This window comes from Varroa jacobsoni, unplaced genomic scaffold (genome assembly GCF_002532875.2).
Source record: "Varroa jacobsoni isolate VJ856 unplaced genomic scaffold, vjacob_1.0 scaffold_999, whole genome shotgun sequence".
Classification (NCBI taxonomy): Eukaryota; Metazoa; Arthropoda; class Arachnida; order Mesostigmata; family Varroidae; genus Varroa; species Varroa jacobsoni.
Window position 1 is genome coordinate 131,585 of NW_019213901.1, and position 7,858 is coordinate 139,442.

Here is a 7,858-nt window from a genome sequence, read left to right on the forward strand (position 1 = left end):
CATTAGTTACGCTTACTGTGATGATAATGTCATTTGGAACGGTAGGCGACGATGAAGCTGACGTCTTTACGTTGTAGGTACCATATACGAGGCAATGTTTACCGCGAGAAAAGTAATGGTGAGAAAAAAGCTGGTTGTCGCACTGAACAATGAAAAAAAAAAGTTGCAAAGTAAGAACGATATGGTGGTATCCGCCTTAAATCACGCGCACTTTCGAATTGTTTTGTTTGACCCATGCTAGCGAAATTGGGAAAATCGAAAATAGCGACGATACGTCGAGTCCACTGGAATAACATTCCAGACCCTTTTTGTGGAACAAACGATAAAGAAATTGGTAAGACGGCCAATTACGTAATATGTTGGCGTTTATTCCAATGGAACAGAGAAGGTCTAGTCTGCGAAGCTATGCTTACATCTACTTTTGCGTACTTGAAATTTATCTAGTTCTATAAACGGTTCCGGCCTGAATTGACTGGCATACTGACACTACATCTTGTTATTTCTTGTATGGCTAATACAAGATAATGGGACTACTTGCAAGGAAGAAGCTGTACTCGTCCGTTTTGAGGCGAAGGGCGCTCTAGACTGTCTCAAAGGTCTGAAATTCTTCAAAGCATCAAACGGCAGATCTGCCTCTGTTTGTTTGTTCTCGAGGTCAGAATTTTTCATGTTGCCCATGTGGACCCTCTCTTTGAAACAATTAACATTATAAAGCACAAGTAATTGAAAGGTAACATAAATTAAATGCATCCATACAACATTTCATGATTGCCTACCTCAAGTTATTATAATAATACCTTTTTCGGATCTGTAAAACATACGTGATTAAAACTTGGCCGCAACTTTATCGGCAGCCTCACTACGATGTTTTGGTCAACAATTAGAAAATGGTTAAAAGCACTTTTGCAATTGATAGTTTTATAAATACACCTTTATTGGTACAAACAATTTTAATAAAATCTTCGATATACAGTTTTTACAATTTAAGCAGTTATATCGTTTGTCCAAATGTTTTTATGATCTGAACGGCTACGCAACTGGTAAAAACAGACCGCAATGCAGATGTTATAAAATTTATGTGAACAAATGCGGCTGTACGATTATGTATTATTAACACATTAATATGTCACTAACGAGTGTACATTTTGATAGTAATTAAAACATTTTGAGCTTTGTACCCGATACTGCCGTCAAGCATTGATACAGATGATGGGGCCTCGGCAGAAGAAGCCTGTACTTCATTTGACATAAGTCCATATATGAAGCAAAAGGTTGATTCTAACGTTACAGTAAAATACTTGTGCAGCTGAATAATTCCGACGGGCACAGGAATAACTCGGACAATGCAGCGGATTTGCCGAAATAATAAAACCGGCAGGCTGCTAGGTGAAGACTCCAACAAGATACAAGTAAGATAGAAGGAACACAGCCGGTAACCGGACAACCGCAATGAATGCTTGTTCAGGACACTGGTTCAATGCTGGCTAGTCGAAACTTAATTGATAATTGATTGGAAAAGTAGCAATGCTCTGTTTAATGAACGGTATGTATTTGCATTAGGGTATGCAAGAAAAGGATGAATAGGCTCACAAGTTTTGGGGTCTTTAGCTATACGTGTGGTGTTTCCCGTTACCACTCGACTCGAGTGGCGATATCCCCTCAAATAATAATAGTAATGTTCTACTACATAGACCTGTACTTAATTGTTGCAAGAGGCCATGAACGTCGAACACCGCCATGCTTCATCAGACCCCACTACGAATATATGATCGAATTTTAATTTATTCGACATCAATACCTTAGCGGTAATTATTCTCTGTTTTAACAGAACCAGCCACAGTTATGTAATTTGTAAACAATATATATATATATACACACATATATGCAAGACGGCGCGTTTAAATTTTCTTATGCTTCATTTAAATATTTTCAAAATATTGTAAATGACTTTTAAAAGTAACTACGCATAAAGCGATATAAAACGTAATACAGTGCCGTTCACATACGATCCAGGTGCATTAAAAGACCGTTCCGTGCCATTTTAATGATTGTCGACCCCTGCAAATCTGAACTCTATTAGAAATGTCTATGAACGGCAACTTTCGTTTTCGCATATGAGACGAAGTCTATAGTCTCGGTAAGGGGTTTGTCCTGCATAAACTTATTAGGTAATAGCTGCTAATTTTTTAGCTCGAATTCTGAAAACGACACCCTGTTTTTCGTCTAGATCACTTCGCCAAGTTTTTACAAGAGGAATTAATTTTTTTTTAATTTGGGTACTAAATATCGCGAATGGATGCATGTCTGCTACGACAGATCGCCCCACAAGGTTTTCGCGAACTCTAATACTTCACTTTATAAATATGTACAATTAATAGTTAGTAGAAAGAAAACGAAATACTAGTTAAAATTCTTAAGGTGGACTGGATTCGCTAAACAATAGGACAATGGCACAGTCCTCTTCCGGGCTTGTTGTTGCCATTATTGCTCATGTTGTTACTATAATTCGTAGCGAGCTATGCCCTATATATTATAATGTATGGCGGTTTGTTATCATTACGGCTGATGGGTAAGAAACATTACAATTGTACGTATACCTCTCTGCAATATCTATCCCGCGCGTACGGCCCATAGCTAGTATTCAAGGTTGCTGCGGAATCATTTCCGCGTAATGCCTAAAACAATGTCCATAGCTTTCGGGCCACAATATGCTTCACGTGTTATTCTAGCTTGTAATTCCAGTTTGGATTATTTATCATTTAGCTACACAACATACTGTAAAAATATATACAAAACTATGCAGAGATTTATGTTTTCATGTAAACGGACTTGATGCAACGACGACGTTCAACGTCAACCCTGGACTTAATTTGTTTTGTGTAGTTATAAATTGGTAAGCTATATAATAAATGACAACAGTGAAAAATTACGTACATTTTAGAGCGTTTTGACATGTATAAGATGACGTGTCTGTGACTGTCTTTAAGGGCTGTCTACTGATTAAGATTTAATCCTTAGTAACATAGAGGTGTACCGATATCTAACATGGTAGCCACTTAGTGACTCTGCCTACAGCATTTACCTACAACGTTGTCATTTTTGCTATGTCAGAGGTTATTTTTATTTAATAAATATATGCATGAAGAATCGGCTTGCTACACGCCTTGCCTGATTATATACGAAAAAAAAAAAAAAAAGCTAAACAATCATGGACGTTTGATCGACTGCTTTCTGGTCAGGACTCATTTTTCCATATTAGTTTCCTCACTAGTGTGCTTGTAATTGAAAACGTATAGTTAGTTTGGTAGTGGCCTATTTTCATGAATACGACCTTTTATTACACCCAATTTACCAATCATCCGTGCGTTAGCTGTTCTAAAGTCTAATATTTTTTCGCAGTTTACCACTGGGAGGTTATTGGTTTTTGCTTGCATATAGTCATATCTATTAAGCCGAACAGTGTGCGGATCAAAATATTGTATGTAACGATGTAAGTCCATAAAATTCAAGCTTAACTATGGCGCCTTTCACACAACGGAGCTCAGATCAGCGGGTGGAGTCGTGTGAAACAATCTAACATCAGTATACACAATGAAGTACTGGACACTTCCGTTACTAGGTAAAGTATATTCACGTCATGAGCAAGGAGCTTGATGAAGTTGACATTGATAGTCATATATGACAGCTCAATGGAGCGTATATGTATGTACGTAATTAAAAAACACTTAAATGGTACAGTTTTTGAAGCATCCAAATAGCGCATGTGCTATCACCCACAGCAGATATAAACAATACCAGCTCACATTTCTACCAAGACCAGCTAACCCCATAATAGCTTGAAAGGCAAATTATTAATAATAGATATTAATAGAAAGGATATTATTATATCCTAACTTAGATTAAAATGGCTGCACTTATATATCCACAGTAGGCAAGAATTATATCATAAACCGATATCACTGGCTTAGTACTTTGACTAAATGTTTATTGGCAAATTTCATAGACAGGCAATTATTCCTCACTATAGTGAAGTTAATAGGATTAAAGCAAGTTAAATTACACAATGAAATTTCGGTTTGAGATAAAGATCAAGATCACAAGTCAACGCTGTTCGTAGCAGCAGACGCAAGGTAAGCACGCATTTGTTATAATATTTCAACCGATATTTCCGCTGCAGGTACGCCGTGCGTGGACAGTTAGAAAACATAACCAAGATATAAAATTTTTCATAAATCTATACGTTCCTACCCTTTAAGTTTTTTCCAGTTTTCCGGTTGAACAATCACATTCATACACTTTTAATTTGACAATGCCCCGATGAAATATCCCCGTGGTAATGCGGTGGTAATGTGTTTCCTTGATAAACTTATAAACACGTGGTAATCTAGGTTCGCGTCCGGGAGTAGACGTACTTCGTTTCGTACTGAGAGCCAACCATTCGAAGTAATGCCCGATGGCTTGAGTACCGGACATAAAATTTGTCTTCTACTAGTTTCAACGTTCCTACGTATTATAAGTAGATCTAGAGTCGAAAGGCTCTTCAGGCTACTCAGCAAAAAACTATACGTCTCAATACGATTCGTAATGCGTTGCAATGAGGGGAAGGCTACAATCCGTAACTTTATTCAGGTTTGAAAGTTTTCCATAGGCATGTTGCACCTATGTACAACCTAAATCTACACAATAGGACACACGATGGATAGATAGAAGAAATATACTATAAATTAATAAGTTATAAATAATAATAATAGATGATAAGCTCAAAACCGACTATACGTGTATACATATATGGAATGACGATGTACTAGTGCCGATACAAATGCTATTTACTCGATCAAGACCTTTCCCTTCCCTAGCGATACTAAACGAAATTATTAGGATTATTGATATGGGCCGCGCCAAGCGTATTATTAGCCTATTCGAACCTCTGAACTCTATGTCTCAGATAGGTATTAGAATAAGAGTACAGAAAGCGATGTGATAACAAAGTTGTTTTTCAATTATGTATTTCTGTTGCACTAATGATAGTTTGTTTCGCCAGTCAAAGCTTTTGAAGGAAACGTTTTTGTATTTATAAAAACAGTCACAGTTTGTTTTTTAATCTGAAAGTATCTCATTATCGAAGTCGATTTCGTGAGTGCTGTATCGAATTATGCCAAATTGACTGTCCTTGCCTAATTCCTGATTAACGTGATTTGACCATCGTGGCATCAGGATGGCTTGAAGTATCAAACAAATCGGCTTACGAAGCAAAGGCGTTCAAATAGCAAAATCTATTAGACTTAATCTTGATGTTAATATTGCTCAGCTTTGTAACTTCCCTATTTAAGTATTCAGGTCCGACTTTATTTATCTAGCATTACCTTTATTATGCATCGAACTAAGGTCAAATCTTTTGTTTTAAACGTATGTTGTGTTTCGTTCATTCCGCTTATCTCTTGGTCTACTCAATCGAAAAATCCAGATCCCCACAACTTTCCACATAACCCATTACGACCTTTTTTTTCGGTTAGACAAATAATATTTTCGATAATGCTTTGGGCAAAACACGTTGGTTGCAACCTTAACATGCATCCCTGACAATACGCACCCAATCCTAACCCAAAAAAATACCCGTTAGATATCTTAATTGACGCAAAACAAAACACTTTCCCATCTTATATCATCAGTTTGTTGGTTGCCGAATTTTTACATGTGCATAACATTAGATAAGTTTTGTCACCTTACTTTAAATTATCCTACATCTCTGGAAAGTAGTACCGGCGGGAAAATGGCGGCAGAACATAATAATTTTCTTGAAACAACTCAGACGTGGTACGCATTGCGCATCTGTGTACATAGGTAAGTAGTACATCTTATATATATATATATATATATATATATATATATATATATATATATATATAACTGCAGAAAACTACCTACAGACAAATTACGAGACCTCGCCGGTTCGTTTGCGATTAGCTTCTGTCGGTTAAATACTCATCGCACTCTACAGCTGCTTGTGGATATCCTCGAAGACGAACCTTGTCGTCGTTGAACACCTGTAAATCCATCGACTGCTTGAGCGCCTGTAAGATAACTTTTGATCTATCAGTAATTCGCTGCATTCGATGTGAGCCTGCAAGTAGACTTATCGGCACATAACCGTCTTCGTCCATTTTTGACCTCAAATAAGGATCTCTGCTTACATTTTCCTCGGCAAGAAACCCTTTAACCAGGTCGACAATGGCTCTGTTTAACTGAGACGTCCTACAATAATTCAATCCGTAACACAAACAAAGTCATTTAAAATTCCCATCAAAAGTGCGCGAAACCGGTTACTCATTTATATTTTTTTGGAACTTGACTTTGAATTGAAATACGAAATTGGGAGGGTGATTGGCTCATTTTTAGGATTTCTAATTTTGGTTGTTTTACCTTTATTATTTGAGAATTATTATCATCTTATTTATTAAATAAGATATATACTGACTATTTATTAGTGTTTTTGTTTTACTGATTTATTTTGGAGCTTGTCCTATTGAAGAACCTTGTGTTTTCTTTTTTTATATTTTATATATTTTTAATTCATCCTGTTATTTGTTAATTTCTTAAATTAAGTCAAAAGAGAAGAGTAAACTGAGGCAAATAATATAAAAAAAAGAATTTAGAGTGGGGAAATAACGTGTTCGGTTTCATAACCTTGTTTCGATTTTTTTTCTTTAGAAAAACGTCCAAATATAAAAAAGTTTCATTTTCGATAATTCTTATTTAAGGTTTAAACTTATGTTAGATTATTTCCAATAAATTGAGCCGTGTTATCGTACCAAATCGCCAATCGTATGCGGAAAGTTTCGGTATTATGATGATTTCCGAAGTATTTGAATATCACCAATGGGAACATTTGAATTAAAAAAGTTGTTTTCAAGAACACCAGCAAAAATAATGGCCTGTGTGTAAATACTCTTGGTAACTATTTCTTTGAAAAAAGTTTGTACATTTATCAGGTTCATAGACTTAAATGCAAGCATTCCGATTTGGGTTTAATTAGAATTTGAATTTGCTAGAGGAGCGATGTGCACCCTGTTTTATACGGAAATCCATAATTTTAATAACTGTAAACAGAATAAGCCACCACGCTGAGGCGTCTCTTATATAGAAAACGGACTAGTATATTTTGTTGTAAAAGAGAGAAATCGTCACTCTAGAAAGGTTTTCAATGATGCGCAATGTAGGCAAGACACCTCAGTGTTAGGGAGGTGTTAAGGATCCACTGTCTTGGCATTACAAGACTTTTACTTTTTTATTAGCTATCCAGAAGTATTATAGTATTCAGATTGATATAAATTGTTTTTGTGGCTAACGCTTGTCAAATAACCACTTACATTTCAGCCTATTCTGAGGCATAGCTATAACAACCAATATGTTTTCTACGTTTCGTACTTATTATATTATATTAGTGATTATTATTTTATTATATTAGTATAAGTTATTCTGCACCACTTCACGTGGCTGGCTACCAGCGCGAATCGCGTGCCTATGCCCGAATTCAAACCTAGACCACGACGCGCTTTTAAGTTTATTCAGCGCATATGTGCTATCACAGGGACATAACAAACGGCATAGATAGATAATGCTACATCACTTGTTAGTTACTTGTTAAATATAATTAGCGGTGCTCTCCTTACCATCTTGCCTGGAATACCTTTGTTGGTGTGTATTTAAAACGCACATATGAATTTAAGTGTTCAGATCTTTCGACACTGACTGGACGAAGCTCCAACTTTTTTCCACTTCGCTCTTTTCCTCTGTTATGCCTCCGTCTCACCTAACTTTTCTTGCTAGGTCTACCATAAACGATTCATCTGTTGCAGAT

General features: G+C 36.3%; 1 long non-coding RNA gene across 4 annotated transcripts; it reads right to left on the reverse strand.

Annotated features, from left to right (window-relative positions):
• Positions 1-3,296: 3,296 nt before the first annotated feature.
• On the reverse strand, positions 3,297-7,804 carry LOC111265715 (uncharacterized). 4 transcript variants are annotated; one of them, XR_015313144.1, is made up of 3 exons: positions 7,688-7,776; positions 6,192-6,252; positions 3,297-6,044 (listed from the first exon to the last, which is right to left on the reverse strand). It is a non-coding gene; the product is annotated as an uncharacterized LOC111265715 (long non-coding RNA). The 4 variants fall into 4 exon arrangements; XR_002683614.2 differs by having other exon boundaries at positions 7,671-7,761; XR_015313146.1 differs by having other exon boundaries at positions 3,297-6,252; positions 7,715-7,804.
• Between the last annotated feature and the right edge of the window lie 54 nt (positions 7,805-7,858).